This window comes from Peromyscus californicus, unplaced genomic scaffold, assembly GCF_007827085.1.
Source record: "Peromyscus californicus insignis strain IS unplaced genomic scaffold, ASM782708v3 Scaffold_14__1_contigs__length_90479793_seg_2, whole genome shotgun sequence".
Taxonomy (NCBI): domain Eukaryota; kingdom Metazoa; phylum Chordata; class Mammalia; order Rodentia; family Cricetidae; genus Peromyscus; species Peromyscus californicus.
Genome location: NW_026294436.1, coordinates 13555318 through 13580583, shown reverse-complemented (window position 1 = coordinate 13580583; position 25266 = coordinate 13555318). Strand labels below are relative to the sequence as shown.

At 45.8% G+C, this 25266-nt stretch overlaps 1 protein-coding gene across 7 annotated transcripts in view; it reads left to right on the top strand.

Annotated features, from left to right (window-relative positions):
• Nucleotides 1-25266, top strand: part of Nckap5 (NCK associated protein 5) — a 926583-nt gene that overhangs the window by 78464 nt on the left and 822853 nt on the right. For 6 of the 7 annotated variants that reach the window (XM_052736787.1, XM_052736784.1, XM_052736792.1 and 3 more), the window contains exon 1: nucleotides 4116-4959. The exons of the other annotated variant lie outside the window; for it this stretch is intronic. The gene's annotated coding sequence lies outside the window, so the exon portion shown is untranslated. Of the gene's footprint in view, nucleotides 1-4115; nucleotides 4960-25266 lie in introns of those variants that run through there. 7 annotated transcript variants of the gene reach the window in all.

Genomic DNA, 25266 nt, shown 5'->3' with positions numbered 1-25266 from the left:
GGGAGTGCGGGGTAACAGGAGGGGTGCCGGGGCTTGCTGGCCAATCAGCCCCAACAAAAGGGACAAGCTGCAGGTTCACTGAGAGAAATAAGACAGGGAGGAGGGAGAAGGGCATTGGCTGTGCTCCTCTGGGCTCTGCATAAAAACATGTAAACATGGCCAGGCATAGTGGCACACACTTTTAATCCCAGCACTCAGGAGGAAAAGGCTTGTTTATGAGTTTGAGTCCAGTCTGGTCTATAGTGAGTTCCAGGCCAGCCAGAACTACATAGTGAGACCCTTTCTAAAAAAAAAAAAGAATGAAAAATAAATAAGTTGTATAAGCATCTGCACACATGTGTAGACATACATACACCTACACTACACACACACACACACACACCCTTACATCACACACACCTACACCACACACACACCTAACCCCCCACATACCTACACCACACACACACACACACCTAAACCCCCACACACATACCTACACCACACACATACACACACCTTTTTCTCTCAATAAAAAAATAAGAACATGCACGAATTACTCCCTCCCTTCCTAACTTCCTCTCTTCCCTTGTGGTTTTAAAAGCACTGCAGTCCTGAGATAGCTCCTCACTGTAGAGTAGAATCCAATCTCAGTACACTTTCCCTAGAGGACAAGAAATAGCACCCAGAACTCTATTGTGGCCAGAAGTTTTCCTGTGTCCCGCCTGGCCCACGGTCAGGACAAATCTCTCTCACCCGCCAGTTCCGCAGCCCCTTAGACTCAAATAAACACACAGAGGCTTATATTATTTACAAATGATATGGCCTAATGGCTCAGGCTTTGTGCTAGCTAGCTCTTACATCTTAAATTAACCCATTTCTATAAATCTGTACTTTGCCATGTGGCTTGTGTCTTGTGGCTTACTGTTAACTTTACTGGTCTTGTTTCTCATAGCAGCAGCTAGCAGCATCTCCTCTGCTCTGTCTTTCTCCTTCCTCGCTCTCTCTAGTTAGAATGTCCCACCTAACCTTATTCTGCCTCACCACTGGCCAAACAGCTTTATTTATGAACCAATCAGAGCAACACACATTCACAGCATACAGAACGACATCCTCATCACTCTGTCTTCCCTTGTGGAAATTTCTAGCTCTTCTTTTTCTTGGGCTTTCCTCTCCCCCATATTGAAAAACACAGTGTATAATCAATCTTTGACTATCCTGACTGCTTTTTAGAACCTCCAGCAGCATAGAGAATAGACAGACTTAGGTTCTGTGTCATGACCCTAGGCCACTGAAAAAGTGCTGAGTTCCTCCTTAATAATGACCCACTGAGCCATCTTTCCAGCCCAGCTGCCTTAAGACTCACTGTGGGTTCAACTTGTCTCATCCTCTCTCTGGAGTCTCCATCATGTTATGGACCATGACCAGGAGAAGGTCAGACCTTGTATCCACACATTCCCTCACATTGGCCTGTCCAGCTCACCAGTAACTAGTCAGCCAAACCAAATGTCTCTCCAATCACTTTATAAGGTGGATGGAGTCCAAGGGGCTGGCAAATTAATTCTTAAGTGTAATGGGAAGGAGTGGGTCTTTGAATCAAAAAAGAGTACTTAGAACCTAGCAGTTCTCCATCATATCCTTATATACTGTTGCTTCAGGGTAGGGGGGGCTACATATTCACTTAACTAGCAGTTGGGTTTTTTGTTGTTGTTTTTACCTTCCGTGTGTGTGTGTGTGTGTGTGTGTGTGTGTGTGTGTGTGTGTGAGCACTGGCACAAATATGCCTTGCAGTACATATAGAGGTCAGAAGACAACCTAAGGTGTCAATCTCACCTTGGTTGTTGGAGGCAGGGTCTCTCATTATTCTTCACTGCCTATGCCAAGCTAACTGGTCCACTAGATTTCGGGAACTACCCCCTATCTTGCCCTGTTTGTCTGGGATTACAGATGTGTGCTACCACATCTGGCTTTATGTGGGTCCTCATGATTCAAGCTCAGGTCTTCATCCTTCCATGTCAAGAACTTTGACCTGCGAAGCCTCTTCCCAGCCTAGCTGTCAGGTCCTCACTGCTCATCTGAATGCCAGGCATTTGGTAAAGAAACAGCTATGTTTCCTTGAGATGCAGTCTAGAAATTGCACCATAATTAAAACCGTTTTACTCTTTCTATTTATGTACATGTTTATTGATAGTGTATGTGTCTGTGTGTCTGTGTGCCTGTGTGTGTGTGTATGTCTGTATAGAAGCACACACCTATACCGGGGCCCACGTCTGCAAACCAGAGGACAACCTGCCAGTGTCAGTTCTCTTTATCAACCCTGCGAGTCCTGGGAATGGAGCTCAGGCAAACATTTTCACCTGCTGCCCTGTCTCGACCGCCCTCATGCTTTTATTATATTGTCAGCTCAGAAGTAAAATAAGAAAAGGTTAAAAGGCATAGAAATCATTCGTAATAACACAAATGGAAGTGGTCCCCAGGGTGGAGTGGCCAACTGTACACATGGAGTAAAAATACCCCCATCTTCCCACGAGTGAGTGGCCATTGTTAACAATGTACATTGTTCCCTAGTTTGGTACCAAGTTCTCTGCTGCTCTCTTCCATGCTCTTTCTGCAGGGAATCACTGGCCTCTGTGGCACAGTCCCTCAGTTTGCCTCTTCTCCCACTCATGCATGCACAACATATTTCTACCTCACTGGGCTTCAACCAACAACCCAGAGAACATGCTTACTTTCATACGTTGCTGCATTTTGTGAGCATATTTGCAGGTTCACTATGGATAAGTAGAATTGCTGGGTTTATGAGTTGAAATTCTTAGGTTCTTTTACAACTCTTTTAAAATTTTAATCCGTTAATTTGGTGATAAGGTCTGTATGGAGCCCAGGCAGACCTCAACTCACGATGCAACCAAAGACGAACTTGAACTTCTGATTCATCTGCTTCCACTTCCAGAGTTCTGGAATTGTAGACATGCACCAGTGGGCTGGGTTGATGTAGTGCTGGGAAGCAAAGCCAGGACCTCATGCGTGTTAGGCAAGCACTCTACCAACCGAACTATAGCCCCAGCTCTTTGCAAGCAGTTCTTTCTGTTAACATTGTATTTAAGATCTTCTAGAGGCAGATGAGACACGTTTTCTTTGATTTCTACATGAAAGTGGCATATTTGAGGATCTTGCGACCCGACCAAATCAATAGTCAATTGCTATCCTTGGAGAAAATAAGTTTCAGAAGTGGAATGAGCATTGACTGGAGTCAGAAAGCTAGATGTGAGGTCATTGTTTTCCAAGGCAGGGTCTAAACATAGACCCCTTTCCCCTGGGATCTGCTGCCCTCCTTCCTGTCTCCACCCTCAGCGACCTCCCCTCTGCATTCTGGTTAGGATTTCCTATGGCTGTGACTGGGCATAAACAAATAAACAGCACTCACAAGACAGCCGCTGCTCTTAGAGACATTTCAAAGTGGAGACAAGCACACAGATGGCAAGAAAACAAACTAAAAATACAAGGGTATAAAAAGCATCCATTACATATAAATAGTGAGCCTCACTGCACCAGGCTGAGGGGGGAAGGCTGGGCGTTCCGGCATCACGATAGAGACTCAGGTTGGATGTGGAGACCATCTCTAGGTAGAGTCTGGGGGTGGTGGAAAGCAATAAGGAGAGCCACCAGCATCAGCTGACAGAAGAGGAGGTCAGTGAGACAAGGGAAAACAGAGCAAGGAAGCCTCGCTTTTATTTTGATGGTTGAAAGGAAGCGGAATTTACAAGTTTGTAGCCATATGTGGCAGTATATTTTACCTTATAAAATTGTGTGTGTGTGTGTGTGTGTGTGTGTGTGTGTGTGTGTGTGTGTGTGTGCAGGAGCACACATGCCACCGACAGAGGACAGCTTTGTGGAGTCATTTCTCAGGTCATCAGGCTTGAGCAACAAGTACCTTCCCTTCCCTGCTGAGTCACCTTGCTGGCCACTTTACTTTGGATTTTATTTGACTTTTACATTTTATTTTTTGTATTTTACCTTTAAATTTCATTTAAATGTTTAGTTTTAACTGTATTATATTTAATTTTAATTATTTTATTTTATTTATGATAGTGGAAGTACACCATTACAATGTTGGGAATCAGAGAAACCCTGCCAGCATTCTGCCCAGGGAGCAAACAAACAAATCACATTTTTGCAAATGCACACAGAATTTCGCCCTACAATTTCTGGGAGCCCTTCCTTTTATTCCGAGTTGAGAAACTTTAGTCTCAGAGTTTATCACAGAAAGTTGCAAATCAAGACAATCCGCCTGGTAGAAACTTTAGCCAGGTAGGGAGCTCGCCGGTAAGACTTGCAGGGAAACTCAAGACGTGGCTAATCCCCACGTACTTGTGAATCATCCAGCCACACAGAGGAGTTGGAGCAGGTGGCCGCCTTGCGCTTCAAACTGTCCCCAAGCTCCAGCTTCTGCAACCTATTCAGCGTCCACTGGGGAGAGGACCCTCTCACTTTTTCAGACCATAGAGAAGCCAAGCTCACTCGGGCCAACTTGACTCTGCGGGGGTCACTTCACGCACGTATCACAGGAATTCATTCCCAGACACCGAATTCACTGCAGAAGAGATCCTCTTGCCTCCCCACCCCCTCCTTTCTTTTTGACAGTCAGTTAATAAAGACTCAACAGTAAGCAGCTCCCAGTGATGTCATCTGGGACTTTGTCCATAGCGCCTGTATTTACAAGCTCGGAGCAACCACAGAGCCGCAGCCCGGGGCTCCCAGGTCTCTGCACACTCGCCCTGGATCCCAGGCTGGACCGCTGGCTCTGCGTGGCAGATCTTCAAGAAAACCCAGAGTTCTTCCTCCAAGTGTGTTTTCGAATGTTTCGCAAGTAAACAGGATCGCTGCAGGAGGACCGCGCTGGAGAGCGGCTGTGGGAGCTTTGCAGTTCCTGGCTCCAGGACCTTGTGATTTCCATTCACCAAAGGGAAGAGCTCACTCCAAGTAAGACTCTTGGGATTTAACAAAACAAACAAACAAACAAAAACAAAAACAAACAAAGCATAAGTCTTGTAAGAGTTTCCGAACTCTGATGTTTCCAGCTTGCTTTCCGTTTAAAAGGAGAAGCTGTTTATGTATTATTGCAGGCTCTCTTGCAGCCACAAGTATGCATTTGTTCAGAGTAATTATAGTCCTCTCAACTTGGGGTTTGGTGGGGAAGGAAGCTAGTGGCTAACAGGACTGGGAATTCTGAAGATGGAACCCCTGCTCCTAAACTAATCCTCTACTTTTGCAGGGAGTGTGGGGTGGGTGGTTTATTGGTTTTGTCTTTTAAATTAAATGCCAGCGAACCAAAGAAAACAGTTAGGTTGACCTGGGAAGGTGGGGAGGAAATTATAAGGCTTTAAAAACTGAATGTGAGTGTGTGCTTGGAGAGAGGCACCTGCTTCCTCTCGGATTCTTTCCGTGGGTTACAGATTTTAACATAAGCATGTTGACTTTCAGTTCATCTTATGCTGCTAAAACTTCTCCCAAGTCCCAGTCCCCCATCTCTCTCTCTCTCTCTCTCTCTCTCTCTCTCTCTCTCTCTCTCTCTCTCTCTCTCTTTCTCCTACATATTTTTATCTTTCCCCCTCTTTCTTCTCCTGTCTTCTCTTTTCTCCCTTTTTTGCTTCTCTTATCTCCTCATCTCTCTTCCCCACACTCCCGACTTCATTCATTTTCAGCCATCTCAGTCCTGGAAACTGCTCTGCAACCCAGGTCTTTATATTTTGACATCCCACCCCCACCCCCAGTGTTATATGGAGAAATGGTGGGTGCTCTCAGATGGACTTTCTGAGTGAGCAAGCCCGGTTCGTATCCCACTGACAAAGTCCAGCTTTGACATCACTGTGGGTAGGCAGGATTCTCACCTTCTCTTTCACTTTCCTTGAGGCTCTTTAAACTCTCCAGGCATCCTCTGGGGTCTCATCAGGAAGAAGGCATGTAGGGTGCTGCCGGTCCAGTCGGGGTCTCCCTCTCACTCAGCCTGCAAGGAGTATGCAGCTCAGTGGAAGTTCTGCTTAAGCATCTCGTGAAGTTGCCTTGCAGGGGTTTTCTTCTCGGTACTTGCAGCTGACTGCTGCCCTCCACCCCTGACAGCTTAGGACTGATTGGCAAGAAGTGGCTGTTGGCTTGTCAGCTCCTGCACGCGAGCCCCGTGACTCATTCTGGGAGTCTGGCTCACTCCTGATTCAGATGCTCTGTCAGCACCCCAGGAACCTGTGAGGTGACAGCCCCCATGCCCTTCCTCTGGGCAGCCAGTGAGAAGGGTTTATTTTCCGTGGGATCCCATGGTGGTCCACCTCCTCCCTTCTTGACAGCCCCCAAGTTCTCCATCGGTGCATGCTCAGCGTGGAGTATGTTCTGTGCACTACAGCTCCACACTTTCTGTAGAGTTGTGTTCAAGTTAAAGAATCAACTGCTAAGATTGTTCAATACCTTATCTCCACCCCCCCACCCCCCCGCATGAGGCAAGATTATTTGTATCTCAGGCTAGGTTTGAATTCCACATGTAGCCAAGGATGGACTTGAACTTATGATCCTCCTGCCTTCACTCCTTCCCCTCCTCCATAATAGACATGTACCACCAAGCTAGGTTTATTTGGTACAGGAGATTGAGCCCAGGGCTTCTTGCATCATAGGCAAGTACTCTATCAACCAAGCTATGTGTAGCCCCATCCTTCTACTTTTCCAGAAGAATAACTATGACATAAGAAATCATTTGTTCAAAGGCCAAAGACCTCCAACAGAACTTTGCCAGAGAACCCAGAAGGGACTAAGTTCCACACTCAATCCTGCATGCACACATGCATGGCCTTTTCAAGTTCTCGACAATTAGAACAGAAACAAGATCCACAGGTGGCACCTGTGCCTTCTTGTAGGAGCAGGATTCTGTACAGGTGCACAGATAAAGTGAGCTGGCAAATCCAGAACACTCCTGTTTTGTTTTTGGCTCTGGTTACCTTTCTTCATTCGTTCGTTCGTTCGTTCCTTCCTTTTTCTCTTCCTTCCTTCCTTTCCTGGTTTTTCAAGACAGTTTCTCTGTATAGCCTTGGCTGTCCTGAAACTTGCTTTGTTGACTAAGCTGGCCTCAAAGCTCACCAAGATCTGCCTGCCTCTGCCTCTGGAGTGCTGGGATTAAAAGCATGTGCCACCACCAGCAGGCTGGTTACATTTCTTAATGCCTCTGTTCCTTATCGGTTAACTAGCAAACTGAAGGAAGCCCTGTGATTATTTTAGTGGATGGCCTGAAAGCAAGAAGGGCAACTGTGGCAGTTGTGGCAGTAAGACAGTCCAGACTGTTTTGCACAGGGCACATTGGAAACTCCACATTGATTCCCAGCTCTAAACTACTCCCGCTCAACTTCCAAGTCTTCAACTTCCTCATGAGCCACTTGGAGTTCTTCCTTCTCTTTGATCGTGGGGATTTCCCCACCTTTTCATTGATTCCTTTTAACCCATCTGTCCTTTCCCTGCAGCCTGGACCTCAGGTCCCAGGATCCCATAAAGTCCACTCAGATCCAGTTTCCTTTGCTGTCTGGAACCTTCTCTCCTGGTTGTGACACCATCAGAGGGCTTCTGCAGACTGCACAGGTGCAAGTGATGATTGGTGTGGACTATTAAAGTGTCTCCTGCCAACGTTTGCCACTGGTATTGGAGTTCCTGGTCACACTGCCAAATACCACCTTCTAGGACTGGGATGATGGAGCAGTCAGCCAAGCACTCTCCCTGCAAGCATGAGGACCTGAGTTCGAGCCCCAGAACTCACATTAAAGACAAAGTCAGGCATTTAATCCCAGAACTAATGAGGTGAAGGCGGAGGTCCCTGGGACTGGTGAACCAGCCAGCCTGGCTTACTTGGTGAGTTCCAGGCCAGTGAGGGTCCTGTTTCTATTTGTTTATTTATTTTTGCTTTAAAACACATACACACACACAGAGGTGGACTGTACCTGGGGAATGACAAGCCTAAGGTGTCCTCTGGTTTCCCCATATATGCATACACATGTGTGTGTGTGCATTGGCACATGTGTAAACATGCAAGCATGCACACACATCATGACTTCGCATTGAAAGCAAAGCCTATGCTTTGATAGTAGTAGAGTAGCTATTCAATATGGATTGCTAAGTAGAAGAGCAAAGAAATGAGCATTTTCCCTGCAGCGGAACACTCAGAGCTCTGCATGGGTTGGGAGACATTATCACATAGCTGAATATAACTGAATAGATTTAAATTCTTCACAATGATTCAAGACCTGGGATGCCAGACTTCTGAGCATAAACCCAGGGCAACTCATGATAGATGTCAGTCACCCTGCCTGCCTTCTTTTCTCTCTACCCCCTCATCTATTTAAATCGTTTCCTGAGATTCCAACTCATTAGAATCCTCTCTTGAGAAGCTGGGTGGCAAAGTGATCGGGGACTTGTATCCCAGGCCTGTGCTGCCCATGTTCAAGCCCTGCTCTTCACACTTTCTGCTTTGTGGTCCCTGCTAACGTGTCAGACTTCTCTGTTCCAATATCTTGAAAATGTAAAATAGAAACATGGCTTCTTCATAGGAGGATGAGGAAGGGCTAAAGATATAAACACAAGTCTGGGAAGATGGATTAGCGGGTAAGAAGACTTACTGGGAAAGCGTGCAGACCTACGTTTGGATCTTTAGCGCTCATCTAAAAGACCAGGCATAGACACATGGCATCAGTAAACCGGGTGCCATGGGGGCGGAGTCAGGAGATGGCTGGAGCTCGCTGGCTGCCAGCTTAGCTCCAGGTTCAGTGAGAGACCCTGTCTTGAGGTCAACATCCTCCTCTGGCCTTCATGTATGAGCACCAGTGCATGTACCCATAAATGCATGTGTGCATACACCACATACACAGGTGTCGCATTTAGACAGATCCACACTTAGCCATACACACACACACACACACACACACACACACACACACACGGGTGTGTGTGTGTGTATATAGTGATTAACATAGCTTCAAAACTTAGCACACATGCAACACATCGCACTCATGTCCATATATATATATATATATATATATATATATATATATATATATATATATATATATACACATTCATATTAACAAAGCTTCCACACTTAGCACCACAATGAGACACATGGCAGGTACTGAAGTATTTCAACTATGGTCTTCATTTATCTTGTTCATGTCTGTGCCCCTTTTCAGACTTTAAGGATTTAAATCTTCAAGGTGGAGTCACATGCGGGTGTAGTTAGAAATTCCTCGGGTGCTACAGATGGAGCTCACAGTTCGGATACCAGGAGCTGCTATCTGGTGGCAGAATGTTTAGACCTGTGTGTTCACTGGCGCTGCTCCACGTTCATCCTCCTGCAGCTGGCCCGTGGCACCTTCTTTTGCATCCAGTTTATCTCCAGGCATTTGTACTTTCCACCCTTTCCTCCCTCCCGCACCACGGCCAGGGGTCCCATGGACCACAGACCAGGGTCAGGGCGCTCAATGGTTTGCCCTTTGACCCCTGCGTGTCGCAGGGTAGATCTCATCCTGCCTCCCAGAACCTAAGGTCTGCTATGTCTGTTGCTGCCTTGAGTAGATTGTGTACTAAGCACGTGGGTGAACATTGCTCTCACTTCCCATCTTCGGTCTGGCCTTTTCTCATGACGCCATCTTGGAGCCATTTCTAGTGTCCCGGGACTTCATGTTCAAGTCCTGCCTGCCCTCCCCACTTCAAATCATCAGCTCTTCTCTCTGACCGTGTTTCTGTCAGATAAGTGATCACGTGTGGCGGGATTCTGACTGAATGGCTTGGGATTCTGGCTTTCAGAATGCCAAAACTCTATAGCCCTGTTTAAAACGGTTGTGATGTCTCAGTGTTAAGAGTACTTGCTGCGCTTCCAGAGGACCTGAGTTTGGTGCAAGCATCGAATCAGGCAGCTCACAACCACCATTAGCTACAGCTCCTTGGGATCTGATGCCCTCCTCTGGCCCCCACGGGCAAATGCACTCACATGTACATCCCCGCACACCTAGCATAATTAAAAATAAATATTTAAAAAATGCACAATTAAAAATAAAATAAGTCTTTTAAAATCTTTTATTGACACTCCACCTTTACCACTATATTCTAGTGAGTTTGAGGTTGGACTCATGAACTGAAAAAAATGTGATTTACTGTATAACCCAATACCTCACCTAGTCCCTATCAAAGGATAACAAAAAGGCATAAATGCACAGTTGATGGTCACTGTAACAGCATATTAAACTGTTCCTTTCCTACAAGCATGACTGAGTGATACCCTGCAAAGCCCTGACTGCTTACTATGTGGGATCTCATGAATATTCTTACCTGAACAGCCAAGGGAAAAAAAACCTGAGGTTCCAAAAAGCTAAGTATTGTGTACAGGACATATGGGTAGAAAGAAGAGTCAGGATTCAAACCTGCAGCTCACACTCCTCACTCTTCAGTGTGCCTCTTTGTGGGTGCGCAGGGCTAATTGTGTTAAGGGCCTCTCCAGGAATGCAGTGTGGGTCATTCACATTTGACCTGGGCCAACTGTCCCGGAACACTGATAAATCAGATGAACACATCTGAGTGCCAGCCAAATGAGCCAGTGACATGTTCTTTCTTCAGAATTATCTGGAGCCAATGCCCAGCCCTCTGGTGGTATGTGTCACCACAGCTGGGTGTCATGTGCACCATGGATCAGGGTGCCCATTGGTTTGCCCTTCAACCTCTGTGTGTCATGGGGCAGGCCCCTGTTTACTATTACTCAGAGATGAATCTACTTGGATTAGCCCAGCGTTAGGGCTCTGAACATCAAGCTCACTTACGTTCTTGGTGGGGGTGTTTATAGGTTCAGCTTGGTCAAATGATAGCCGAGGGATCAGATTAAAAGCTAAAGCTATAAGTAGTACTTGGACTTTCCATTGGTCCCTAGACAGGTTTCACCAAAGAAGTAGTGCTTTGTGGAAGTCTATTTTTCATTTTTGAGAGACAACCTCTTGTAGCCTAGAATGGCTTCAGACTATGCCACGTAGCCAAGGATGATCTTGAACTCTTGATCCTTTTGCTTCTAACTCCCTAATTCTGGGATTGCAAGTCTGTATGCACCACCACACCAGTTTCCAGTGTGCTGGAAACAGAATCCAAGGCCTCATACATGCCAGGCAAGCGCTCTTCACACTGAGCTCCATCCCCAGAATGCAGTTGGTATTTTATGCACATACAAAGATACAGAAGCCTATCTGTCTATCTGTTTAGCTGTTAGTTCATCCATATACATTTCTGTTAGGTATGTGCCTTGAAGTGGATTTGTGACAGTTCTACAAATGTTCAGATTTGGTAAAAGCTAGCAAGACTTAGAAAGGACACTCAGCCATTTCCTTTCCCCTAAACAGTACGTCAGAATCTTACCTGTGTAGTGGTGTTTCATCTAAGACTTGGATGTAGTTTGTCAGGGTGCAAAGTTGGTTTGGGATGTTGGAAACTGGTCTTTTCAGATTGTTTTTTAGATAAGGTCTCAGGGAGCCTGTTCTTACTTCAAACTCACTGTCTAGCTGACGATGACCTAGAATTGCCAATCCACCTGTTTCCACCTCCCAAGTGTAGGGATTACAGGTGTGCACAACCACGCCCCATGTATGTAATGCTAAGGGTTTGAACCCAGGGCCTCAGGCATGCTAAGCAATTGTTCTACCAACTAACTGAGCTACATCCCAAGCCTGTGAATATAGATGTAAACAGCCAGAAAGGTGTAGACTGAACACTGAGAAAGTCACTGGACTGCTTATACATAAGTGATCTGACAGGCGCATTTTTTTTCTTCCTCCTCTAAACTTACAAGGTTTAAAGCCTTTGGAATTTCAGGTTCCCAACTGTACTTCCTTTGAACAGATGAAAGAATAATTCTCTTGGGTGCACAGAGCATGACCCACACGTTTACCATGCCTCGAAACATACTTGTCTAGCAAACTGTGCCGGGTCAGTTTGGAAACCTCAGTTACACAAGGTAGTTCCCCGTTGTTCCCTAAATTAATCTTGGCATTTTTTCAGAGTAAGAAAACCGATCTCTCCTCTTAGAAATAAACATTATTGGATTAGTGAGTCCTTTGAATCAACTTTGGATGCCCTGTGAGAACCCGGTGGACTGAGTTCAAGATGAAAGTCCCAAGCCCATTTTGGAGCATAAGCCCAGATAATAACACGGCCTATGAATATGATGGTGCTGAATGAAAGGAGAGCTGTTATTTCTGAAGTGTGGGAACAAGTGTGACTGTCAAATGCCCGTCTGACAAACTGCCCCACAAAGAGTGCGTGCTTCATTTGGCAAATTGAATCTGGAAGCGTAGAACTGATCCGGGCCTGTTCGAGCGATACCCTAAATCGTTCCGTTGTCAGCATTTACTGGTTTTAGACACTTTTAAAAATCAACTTCGTGGCCCGGGGTGGGGGGAGGTTGGCTCAGTGGAGGAAGCACTTGTCATGTAAGCCATAGGACCAGAGACTGAATCACCAGAACCGGCATACATGCCAGGTGAGCATGGTGTCCCACCTCTAATTCAGCTTCAGAAGGTGGAGACCGAATCCTGGAGCGAGCCGTCCAGGGAGAGGTGAGCCATCGTGGTGAGCTCTGGGTCTGACTGCAAGACCTTGCCTCATGAGTGAGGTGGAAGACTGATGGAGGACGAGTTCTCATATCCACCAGGTTTTTCCACACATGTGCACACACTTGTACCCGTGCCCCTGTGGCCATGCGCACCTAGGTGTAAGTATGAAGGGAGACGGCCAGCTTAGAGATGCTGAACTGTTTCTGTAGCCGCACACCTTCATTGCACGGGAATATCAGAACGAAGTGGAGGTGCTGCTGTGACGAGGTGCTGGAGGGCCGCTGCAGGGCTTACGATGGTTGAGTCTTGTAGGCCCTCACCCGTCCCTCCACACCCCATTCCTCTGGCCTCTTCCTGGATGACGGTCATTTTCAGATGCTTTTCCCCCATTAAAAATTGTTGTTTTATTAGCATAAATTAATTATACACGACAATGTTTTTCCCTTCCACTCCTGCTGATCCCCTCCTCTTACAAATGGCCCCCATCTACTTTCATCTCTCTCTCTCTCTCTCTCTCTCTCTCTCTCTCTCTCTCTCTCTCTCTCTCTCTCTGTTTCTGTCTTTCTCTCTGTGTCTGTCTCTTTCTTTTTTTCTTTCTTGGGAATGGTGGGGTCAACAAATGAGTTTCGTTAGGGTTGCTCACAGGAATCTATAAGCAGGTTACTACTTGGGCAACTTATTAGTGTTTCCACCACTGAAGAAAATGACTCTCCAGCCACCTGTGACCATTAGTTGCCTATAGATCCTTGGGAATAGGAGGCCTCTTGAGTCTCTCCCTACTCCATGATGGAATTTCAACAGACCCAATCACGTGGCGATATTTCCAGGCAGCGCTTCTTTATCAGAGTTATATGTCAAATTATTTCCAATTATGATAGATAACAATATATCTTTCCCCCACTCTCCCTGTTCATTGGTGTGATTCCATCACAGTTTTGCCTAAAATACATTTATTGCTAACTTTGATCATGTTTGTACGTATAGCCATCCTTTAGTGTCCACTGGGGATTGGTCCCAGTGAGACAGAAACAGAAACAGATAGATAGACAGGTGTGTAGGTGCCCACAGAGGTCAGAAGAGAGCATCAGATCAGATCTCCTGAAGCTGGAGTTACAGGTGGTTATGAGCCACCTGATGTGGGTGCTGGGACAGCAAATGTGCTTTAGCAACTGAGACGCCTCTGCAGCCCCTTTTATTATTTATAAAAAGATTATTATATTGTTTATTACTATTCTGTGTGCATGTGTGTGTGTGTGTGTGTGTGTGTGTGTGTGTGTGTGTGTGTGTGTGCACTCACTAGCACATACGATGGCATGCCTGTGGAGGTCAGAGGTCAACTTTATGCAGCCACTTCTGTTGCCTTTACATGGGTTCACAGAATCTCGTTCAAGTCACCAGACGTGTGTGGCAAGAGCCTTTACCCGTGGAGTCATCTTATCAGCCTTTCTCAAGTATCTTCAAACTCCTGGTCTTTCAATCTGCCGACGTAGAACCTTGGAAACAGAAGGATCACTGTATTATTTATTGTGGTGCCAGATCATTTATTATGGTCACATTTCCTTTCTATTAAACAAATCTCCCTAAGTTATTACTTGCACATGCTCACTGCTGCTCTGTTCACAGTAACAGAGAAATGGAGCCGGTCTAGATGGCCCTCGACAAATGAGTGGATGATAAGAATGCGGTAGATATACCCCATGGAATTTTATTCAGCTGTAAAGACAAATGGAATCATGAAAGTTTCAGGGAAATGGATGGAGTCGCAAAGTATAATATTAAGGGAGGTGACCTAAGCTCAGAAAGAACGGAGCCGAATGTTCTCGCTTGCTTGTGCGTCCTAGCCTGTAGTGTGCGTATGTATTTATCAAAATAGGTGTAAATATAGGTACAGTCTAAGAAAGAAAGGAAGGAAGGAAGGAAGAAAGAAAGAAAGAAAGAAAGAAAGAAAGAAAGAAAGAAAGGGGATGGAGACAGGGTGAAATTACTGCCCTGAGGAAGAACAGGGTGGGGTGACAGATGGACACATGGATCATGAAAGTAGTAAAGAGACTGGGAGAGGGTGCAAGGAAAATAGAGGCAGCAGTGGGGTGGGGGCGGGGAGGAGGAAGGAGAATCCTTCCTACACACGCCACACGCTTTGTTCCAAAGTGCTGCGATGCTTTCTAAAATCTCGTGTATTTAATTTTAAAAATAAAAGATAGTTATATAGAAGTTAAAAAACAAAAATTTGCCGGGCGGTGGTGGCGCACGCCTTTAATCCCAGCACTCGGGAGGCAGAGCCAGGCGGATCTCTGTGAGTTCGAGGCCAGCCTGGGCTACCGAGTGAGTCCCAGGAAAGGTGCAAAGCTACACAGAGAAACCCTGTCTCGAAAAACCAAAAAAAAAAAAAAAAAAAAAAAAAAAAAAAAAAAAAAAATTTTAAAATGTGATTAGTTGCCTCATTTAGAACAATTCACTCAGTTTCCTGACTCTGTGGCTAACTGCTGCTCAAAGATCCCTCTGACAAATGTGTCAGAAATACACGCCCTTCAAAACCATTCTTCTCATAAAATAGAGTCTCAGGTCACCAGAGACGCTTTTCTGTCCCTCGGCTGTTGAAGGGTAGAAGTTAATCATTAATTGTGCCAAATCAGGAGTAATTTGAAATGCCTGCTTCGCATGTGTCTTTGTTCTGGTTATATTCAATTACTCACATTTGAATAAACAGAAGAGATCTAGTTTATTGGAGTTGGCAAATAACATTCCTATTTGTTCCTGTGGTGCCATAAATGCCCAGCACCTTCTTAATGTAGGAAAGATCCTTCTTCCTGAGTCCCTCTGACGTCTACAACAGTCTCATTAGAGGGAGGCAAATGGCAGACTTGGAGCCATGTTCTTTTGTGAACAGATCCATGGATGTCCTGCTCAAAATGACATCTATTTTCCACATTCCCTTTTTCCCTCTCATCTGTACTTCTAGCTCAGGAATGTGAGGTGCTTTATAATTGGGACTATTCAAAATAGTTTACATAAAGTCCAGTAAAGATCTTACGAATGTAGACAGTTTTTAGAGACTGCCAGTAGAGGGCCGTGTTAAACTGAGTAAAAGCTTCTCACGGGCATGCCAACTGCCAATCATGACAGCTACCTGTTAAAGAAGTCATTGTTTTTTGAGAACGTCTAATGAATTGCAGTAAGATTACCCAAGTGATTTTTAAAGTACATTGTATTCTTTGTATGTGGAGTGAGGAGACATCTAAGTTTTCGTCTTCATTGCTTTCTTAGTAAGGAGTTGGAGAATCAGATAGATCATTAAAAACCCATCAGTCAAGCCAGGGCTTTGGATACCTCGTCATTAAATCTATACGATGCTTCTGTTGGAGTTGGGGTGTGGGGAGCTCTAAGCCTGCTAGTATTGGCTGCTGAGTGTGTAGGAGGGAAATGACAGCTCTCCTATCCTAGACATGGGTTAACCTTGCTTCTTACAGTGAGGTCAGCTCTGTACTGAACAGAATCCCCACACACACACACACACACACACACAGCCGACCGGAGTCCTGCACTCTGTGGCTAGTCTTGCACTCCGTGGCAAGGCTCTTTCTGAAACAGAGAAGAGGTTTAATGAGAGCACACGGCAGACAGTCTTCTCCATCCCCGGCCCTTCTGGTGAACATAGCAGCCAGGAAAGAAAAACTGACTGCCAGAGTCGTTCAGTGTACACCCCAGAGCTATTCTCTTCCTCCTCACTGGCCTGGTTCCTGCTCCTCTTACCGGATTAGGAGTCTTTCTTCTCCCTATTCCTCCTCTTGGGGTGCAACTTCCTTCGGAAAGCTCTTTCTATGTCTCATGCTCCTTACCAGCTCTCAGTGACTGTTTGCCACAGCACTTACCACTAGGGCAATTAAACATCTGGTGGACTATTGATTAGGAAGGTCCCTCCAGGGAGGTGAGACCTTCCGTGGAAGCGATGCCTCTGTGTGTGTCTTCTAGTTTGATATTAAACGTAGCGCCCAGAGCAGTAGCTGCTCCCCAGAGGGTAGCTCCCAAATATTCAGTGACTAGATGAACACAGGCCTGCACGCTGGATTGTAGATTAGCGCATCCTCCTCTTTAACACTTATGGAGAACATTCACTTTTGTGCCTCAGACCTTAATGGTCAAAGCTACTGGTGTTCCAGATGTCTGCCTACGGGCTTGAGGCACAAAGTCATGGCATTGTTCTTTTATCTAACTTGCAATGAATGGGCAAGTGTCTCTTTATTTCCAGTCATCATGGTGTTTATCAAACAGGAGCTCTTGGAAGTCTGAGAATCAATGAATAAGCAAATGGGCATGGATTTATCTTGCTTTTCTTTAAATGATTGTTTTTCAGGGTGTGTGCTTCTGTGTGTGTGTGTGTGTGTGTGTGTGTGTGTGTGTGTGTGTGTGTGTGTGTTCATGCCACAGCCCACATGTAGAGTGAATTTGCTGGACAATTTGCTGGAGTGAATTCTCTTTCTACCATGTGGGTCCCAGCGATCAAACTCAGATGGTCAGGCTGGGCAGCAGGTGCCTTTACCCAGGGATCCTGCTCAGCAGCGGTTTTAAAGAAGGTTTTACTCCTTCCTTCCACCCCAGCCCCTGTCTCCCTCTCTCTTTTCTCCTTCCCACCCTCCCTGTTCCCTCCCTTCTTTTCCTCCCACTCATGGAAGGAGGAGAAGACCCAGAAAGATGCCTTCAGCTGACTCCTGAGTCCTTTCACGTCTCCTTGGTTAGGCTGGACGTTTCCTGGAAGTCTGTAAATTGTCAATGCTGCCTTCCTGAGATGGCGTGCAATACACAAGAAGGACCTGCTAACAAAGTTAAGGTGGTGGAGATCACGTGACAATAGATCCTGTCCCAAAGACACTTACCCTTTGGCTACCCATGAGTTCCATCCTGCATTCTGACTTCTTACTCTTGGTCAGCCAACGAACCTCGCTGAGTTTGGTTCCCTTATCCTCTAAGTGCAGCAACACAAACAGTGACCTTATCAAATGTCTCTGAAATGTTTACAAGGCCCTGTTGTGTGGGGGTTGTCTCCTCATCCAGTCCTCACAGCAACCGCCTGAGGTAAACACTGTGGTGAATCCCATTGTGAAGACGAGGAAAACCAGGAAACCGAGGGCTTCGTTTGTTTGAAATTACACAGTAGGACTTTGACCCAGGGATCCAGACGTTATTACCTCCTTGTGGGAGAGTTTCCCGGGAGGAATGAGTAAGGTACTCACAGTACATGTGCAAAAGCAGGCTCAGTTGCATGTGACCTCTGCTGTCTCTGTTGGCGCCTTGTCACTGAGGACTTTACACCCTTGTAGGTAGAAGACAGAAGAGGTGATGTCAGTGTATGTGGTCCAGTGGTGTGTGTGCGTGCATGCGTGTGTGTGTGTGTGTGTGTGTGTGTGTGTGTGTGTGTGTGTGTATGTGTGTGTGTGTCCAAGTGTATGTGAAGGCCTGAGGTCAGCCTCTAACATCATTCCTCAGTTTCTATCTACCTTCTTACTTAAGATAGAGTCTCTCCCTTGCCTGGAACTCACCAATAATGCTACACTGGCTGTTAACGAGCACCAGAGAACGTTTGTATTCAGCTCCCCAGCACCACGATTATAAACATGCACCTTCACACTTAGACACGCCCCCCCCCTTTTTGAGACAAGGGCTTACTATATACTACTTCTGGCTAGCCTGGAATTCTATGCAGACATGCTGACCTTCAACTCACAGGGATCCACCTGCCTCTGCCTCTGAAGTACAGGGATTAAGGCATGAGCAACTGTGCCCTCTTCTGTTTTGTTATTTTTAAATATTTTTGTGGTGGATAAAAAAAAATCTTTATTAAAAATATCGAACAGTTCTTCTTTGCCTTTCAATGTGGCTCCTGGGGGTAGAACTCAGGTTCTCATGCTTCCAATGGACGAGAGGCTCTTTACCAACCGGGCCATCTTCTGAGCCCCAGGGAGATTACTTAATCCTCACGTCAAATGTCAAGAGTTCTGTTTACTCAATGTTTTGGCACAAACAAGTATTCATAGTCCAGAACAGCTGCCAAGAAAACTTCCCCCTGTGCCCCTGGCCTGCTGAATGCTCCTGTACGGCCCTTACTATACTGCACTGTGTTCCTTGTTCAGCACATGGCTTTTGTGTGCACAGTGCTTCTGGCTTATAATCTCCACAGTTTGTACGAGAAAACCATCAAACCCTGTGGTCTCCCGTGACTACAGAACTGCCTGTTACAAGAGTCTGGGGCTGAGAGATGGCTCAGCAGGTCAGAGCTTGCTGCTCTTACAGAGGACCCCTGTAGGGTTCCCATTACCCGAGCTCACGCTAACCTGTGTCTCCGGCTCCAGGGGACGTGATGCCATCTTCTTGCTTGCGTTGACTCCTGAACATATATGTGCTTACATCCACGCACATACATATAAATAAAACTAAAGGCTTAAAGTGTAGCCAGGTGGTAGGGTAAGAAGGGTTCATATGTGCCTGGATGCTTTCGATGGAGTCTTCACTGGATTCTTCATCAGGCATTCTTGTATCATCTTTCCTAGCCGCTCTCTACCTCCCACAGATCTCTCTTTACTCCTCTATTTCTAGTCAGTCTCTCTACTATCCCCCCCCACCCTTTCTATCTCACATGCCTCTTTTCTTCTCCGTCTGTATGTTTGTTTGTTTGTTTTGGTGTGCCTGTGTGTGTGTGTGTGTGTGTGTGTGTGTGTGTGTGTGTGTGTGTGTTTGCGCGTGCACACTTGTGCCATGGTGTGAGTGTGGAGGTCAGAGGACATCCTCAGGTGTAAGTCCTGGCCTCCCACCTTCTTTGATACAAGGTCTCTTGTCTACTATTGCGTATCCCAGACTAGCTAGCTGCCAAGCTTCCGGTCACACTCCTGTGTCTGCCTCCATTTACCAGAGTGGGAGGTGGTTAGACGGTGTTTCCCAGTGGAACAGGGGTCTGAAGGAGAGGGCATGTCCCTGTGTTTTCCATCTTTCCAGAATCCCAGAGGCCCAAGGGTGTCTTTACAACGCAAACCCTGTTAAAGAACACAGTCCAATTCCAGGTCAGAGGAAGAGAGGCCCCAAAGGTACAGCCAGCATGGAAGGTGGGGTGTAATCTGGAGAGAAAGAGTTGAGCACTCCTGCTTATAAAATCCTGACAGGAGACATCTGTAGGGCCATGGGATCATGCAGCCCCATGTGCAGAGTGAATGGAAAGATCAGAAGGTCTGAAGGTCACCCCCACTCTGTGGTGCTGTCACCCATAAACACACAATGATTGCAGCCCCCTCTCAACTCACAGCAACAATCAGGGCAGCAAGAAGTGAAACTCCTCTCCACCTGGACAGTGGGTTCAAGGATGGATGGCATGTGTGAGTATCCTGGGGATCCTAGGAGCGTCTGTGATCCCCAGAAGTACTCTGTTTTCCCAGAATGCCAAAGTGCGTCCTCACTGCACAGGGCTGTATTCTCTGGTGACAGATGTTAGAGGTTTGCCTTCCAATGGGTGTTTCTCCCCAGCATCTAATTATAACCTCCACAGAAGATTAACAGATGTTATAATTGTCTCTCCCCTTTGATTAAATAGTTTCTGCATGAGTGACATGCTTAGATTCTCCTTCTCTGTCTTGCACAATCTTTATAAAGAACTGACATGTGTCTTCAATTTTCTGCAGAGAGTTCCTCCATAGGCTTGGTAAGAATCTTTATACAGAGAGGAAAAACTCAGGATGAGATAGACTGAAGCATGAGTTAGAAAAGCAGCCAGGGAGCCTGGTTCCTGGCTTTTCTTTCTGTGGCTCATCTGTGCAGGAGACTGGTGCCTGCCCATGAGTTCTCTAGGAGCAGCAAAGTGTAAAGGAAGATTGAACCAACCTTGCACACCAGTCAAAGATGCAAGATGCCATGTATTCAAAGAATGTAAGCAGAGAGAAAACTGTCATTTGGGATGCTCTTGTGACTCTGAAGATTGTTTTTGCATTTGTTTGAAGGTAAATTAGAAGCTATAAGCTTTATGAACATTAAAAATAAAACCATGAAGTTAAGGAGTTGGCTCAGTCTGTAAAGTGCTTTCTACAAGAACGTGCTTGTAACCTCAGTACTGGGAGAGACAGGAACTCCTTTGGCTTGCTGGCTGGCTTATCTAGCTGATCAGTAAACTTCAGGTTCAGTGAGAGACCCTGTCTAAAAACTTAAGAGGAACAGGGAGATTGTAATTAGATGCTGGGGAGGAACACCTATTGGAAGGTAATCCTCTAACATCTGTCACCAGAGAACACAGCCCTGTGTAGTGAGGACTCACTTTGGAGCTCTGAGAAAACAGAGTACTTCTGGGGATCACAGATACTCCTAGGGTCCCCAGGATGCTCACACATGCCATCCAGCCTTGAACCCACTGTCCAGGTGGAGAGGAGTTTCGGTTCTTGTTGCCCTGATTGTTGCTGTGAGTTGAGAGGGAGTGCAATCATTGTGTGATTATGGGGGACAGCACCACAGAGTCGGGGTGACCTTTGGTGCTGGCACATGATGCTCTTAAAAAGGCCCGAGAAAAGAAAAGTGACTGCACAGGGGTGTGGTACAGATAACAGTCTGTTGTGTGACCTATTCCTGGGGATATGGAAAGGCTTTTTCACTTCAGATCAGGATCTGAGAGCAGACTGAAGTAACCATACCATACTACCAAAGCCCAGCTTGGAGAGCAAATGAGATCTTTAGAGTTATTTAAGAGTGTTGGTGATGGGGTTATTTACAGGAACATGGATAACTGCATCACCCAAAAGCCACCCCAGCATGGGTGACAACTCCTAAAAGCTGGAACCCTGGCACACTCTGCCGAACTTTCAGGTAGCTCAACAGGTGTTGGAATCTCCTCTCCTCAGCAGTCCTTACTGCTTATATAATCTTACAAAGGGAGGGGCCTTGTGAATCTGGTTTCAGGGATTTCCTGAAACTCTGGAGTTGTTTACTTCCTGAATCGTAAAGAATCTCCCTTAAGACCTTTTCCAGTCCTAATGAACTTCCTTCCAGGATGGAATGTTTCAGTTCAGAGGAAACTGCTCTGCAGCATACTTGTAGGATGACCAAGAACAAAAGTGACATTCTACGAGGCTCCCTAGAGCCCCCTCAGTGTTAGAACCTCTGATGCTGCCTCCTCCGTGCCTCGACCACTGCAGATCCCATCCTGTTCAGCTGCTCTTCATTTCTCTCCTTCCTCTGCTGTAACTCGGGGTCACTCTTCCTAGTTAATCTGTGATTAGTACCTTAGTCACTAGCCCATGGCACCTGGTATCAGCCAAGAACACCTCTGCTGTTACCCTTGCCAGTTCCTCATCTTACCAGAGGAGCAGCATATCCCAGACTTGGCAAAGAGTTACTTTGGGTCAAATTCCACACGATCATATCTTTTATCTTTTACCTTCCTTGTGTATGATTATGGGGGACCAGAGGTTGACCTGTGATGTCATTCCTTAGGTGCTTCCCACCTTGATTTTTTGGAGACAAGGTCTCTCACCGGCCCTAAGCTCACCAAGAAGAGTAAGCTAGTTGGCTAGGAAGCCCCAGAGATCCACCCATTTCTGCCTCACAAGCCCTAGGAGTACAAGGGCATACCATTATATTTAGATCTTTTTAAAATTATGTGGACTCTAGGGAACAGAACTCAGATCTGCACTCCATTTTTCTTTTTTCCTCTTACCAATTGAGCAACCACCACAACCTCATTTTTACTTTGTTCTGATGAGATATTAGTTCATGATTCCTATGTAAAAATGTGAAAAAAAATGTGTCAGTGCCAGGCATTGGCCAGAGAGCCCTTGAACATATTTGCACATCTCTTTTTCACTTGCCAAACACTGATACTTATGCTTGAATATTTTATAAATGGTGCATCGTTTGGGTATTCTGTATATTTGTATTTTTTCTTTCATTCTTTCAACTCTGCTTCCTACTTGCTGGAAAGCCTCATTCCATGGTGAACCCTACGATTCATCCTCTGGTTGTACATGCACCCCAGGGGTATAGTTGTGGATAGCTAGCCTGGTGGGGTGAAGGCAGGAGGACTGGTTTTATCAGCATATATTCTCTCTCCATAGTGCTATGTTCCGTGAGGACATTTTCACACCAGTACCTTAATTTATGTTGAACGTATTCTGTACCCCTATTCCTTCTCCTCTCCTTTTTTCCAGAACTCTCCCTCCCATTAGTCCCTTTCATTCCCTCCAGACAATTTCACTTTTAATTTCATGCCATATATTCATATATGTTTTTTTGTGACTATAGGATTTAGGGACCTCAAATGAGAGGTAACATGATATTTATCTTTCTGGGCCTGGCTTATTTCACTTGATATGATCATCTTCAGTTGTACCCTTTTTCCTGCAAATGACATGACTTCATTCTTCTTTTTAGCTGAAAAAAACCTCCACAGTGTAAGTATGTGTATATATGTGTGTGTATGTATGTATATATATATATATATATATATATGTATATATATATATATATATATATATATATATATGAGATCTATCTGTCTGTCTGTCTACCTACCTACCTATCTATCCACCCATCTCCCCCTCTCTATCTATCTATCTATCTATCTATCTATCTATCTATCTATCTATCTATCATTTTTGTGTCTATCTCCATTCCTCTATGGATGAACAGCTAGGTTGGTTCTACCATGTAGTTATCGTGCATAGTGCTGTGATAGCCATGAATGTGCAAGCATCTTTGTGATGTGTTGGTTTAAAGTCTTCTAGGTAAATACCCGGGAGTGCTATAGCTGGGTCACATGGTAATTCTGTTTTCCACTGATTATATGTGTGTGATTATGTGTGCTCTAGCACATATATGTGGAAGTCAGAGGACTGCATGCAGGAGTCAAATCTCTTTTCCCACTATCATGTGTGACCAAACTCAAGTCCTCAGGCTCGGTGGCAAGTGTCTTTACCCAGTAAGCCACGCCACCAACTGTGCTGACTAGATTTGTTTGATTTTGTCGATTTCATACTCATTAGAGTCATTTGAGAGGAAGGGAAACTCAACTGAGAAAATGCCTCCATCAGGTCAGATTGTAGGCAAGACTGTAGGCTATTTCTTAATTAGTGATTGGTGGGTGAGGACCCAGGCCATGGTGGGTGGTGCTGCCCTGTGCTGAGCAAGCTATAAGGAGCAAGCTAGTAAGCGGTGTTCTTACATGGCTTCTGCTTCAGCTTCTGCCTTAAGTCCCTGCCTTATGTGGTGGCACACACCTTTCTTTCATCATGGCACTCAGGAGGCAGAGGTAAGCAGATACCTTTCAAGGCCAGCCTGCTCTACAGATGGAGTTCAGTCCTGCCCTGACTTCCTTGGATGATGGACTGCGATGTAGAAGAGTAAGGAAATTAAACCCTTTCCTTTCCACATGGCTGTTCTATCGCAGGAGTAGTCATCCGAACTAAGAACTAAGCCCTGGAGTTTGGGCTTGTTTCCTACTGCTGCTGTCTTTGAGGAACCTTCATATTGACTTCTACAATCACTGCACCAGCTTACATTCAGTTGGGGAAAGTTTTGTATATGCAATTAAGGTCCCTAATTAGCTTGCTTCAGGTTAATAAAAATGGATTTCTTTTTTCTTTTTTTTGTTTTTCGAGACAGGGTTTCTCTGTGTAGCTTTGCGCCTTTCCTGGAACTCACTTGGTAGCCCAGGCTGACCTCGAACTCACAGAGATCCTCCGGCCTCTGCCTCCCGAGTGCTGGGATTAAAGGCGTGCACCACCACCGCCCGGCTAAAAATGGGTTTCTTAAGACACTGTCTGGAGTTGAGAGACTTGAGATACAAAGCCTTGGAGATCCTCCCATTGACCTTGACAACAGAAGCTGTGGCTTCCACAACCTCAGGATCACAATTTACCAGCCACAAGAGCTCAGAGGAAAACCCAGACCCGGGAGCTCTCAGGTCTCCTATGCCTTGTTTCAGCGTTGTGAGATCTGAGCCTGGTTCCAGTGGTTAAGCAGTAAGTTAAAGTGCCTCTGCACTCCTCCCTGCCGCTCTGGGGCTCAGGGATGGAACCTCGGCTACAGCTTGAAGTCTCCTGCTTTGTGACTGGTTTACAGCCTCCCCTCTTCCTGTCACGTCCTCTACCCTCAAACCCGCTGGCTAGACGTGGGGTCTCAGCTCCACTTCCACTTTCTGTAAACTGGTTTCTGAAGCTTGTTCCTCTCCCATTTCTAAGTCCCTACAGCTGTTTGCCGGTTCATGGGTTGACATTGTAGTCAGATCCTGGCAGTTTTATGAAACAGATCTCAGCACCTCTGTTCCTCCTTTACTTGTGCCAGGAATCCTGCCTCCTTGTTGACAGTTTCCAAACCTTTCCAGGTGGTTCTGTGAGCCTCTGTGTCTGGCAACCTGTTGTCCTTGCTCAAGTCACCACAGCACATAATGCCTTGTGTGGCTTAGGGTCTGTGTGTGAGGTTCACAAGACTTCAAGTTATTGGAATAGCTCACTTCTAGCCTGGGCAGCTTATTGTAACTTTTAAAGGAGTTATTTTGTTTTTAAGTGTGTGTGTGTGTGTGTGTGTGTGTGTGTGTTTCATGTGTGTATTCATGTGTGGAGTTCATGCTGGATTTACAGACAGTTGTGAGACACCCAGCTTGGGTGCTGGGGACTGAACTTAGGTCCTCTGTAGGAGCAGTATTCATTCTTAACCACTG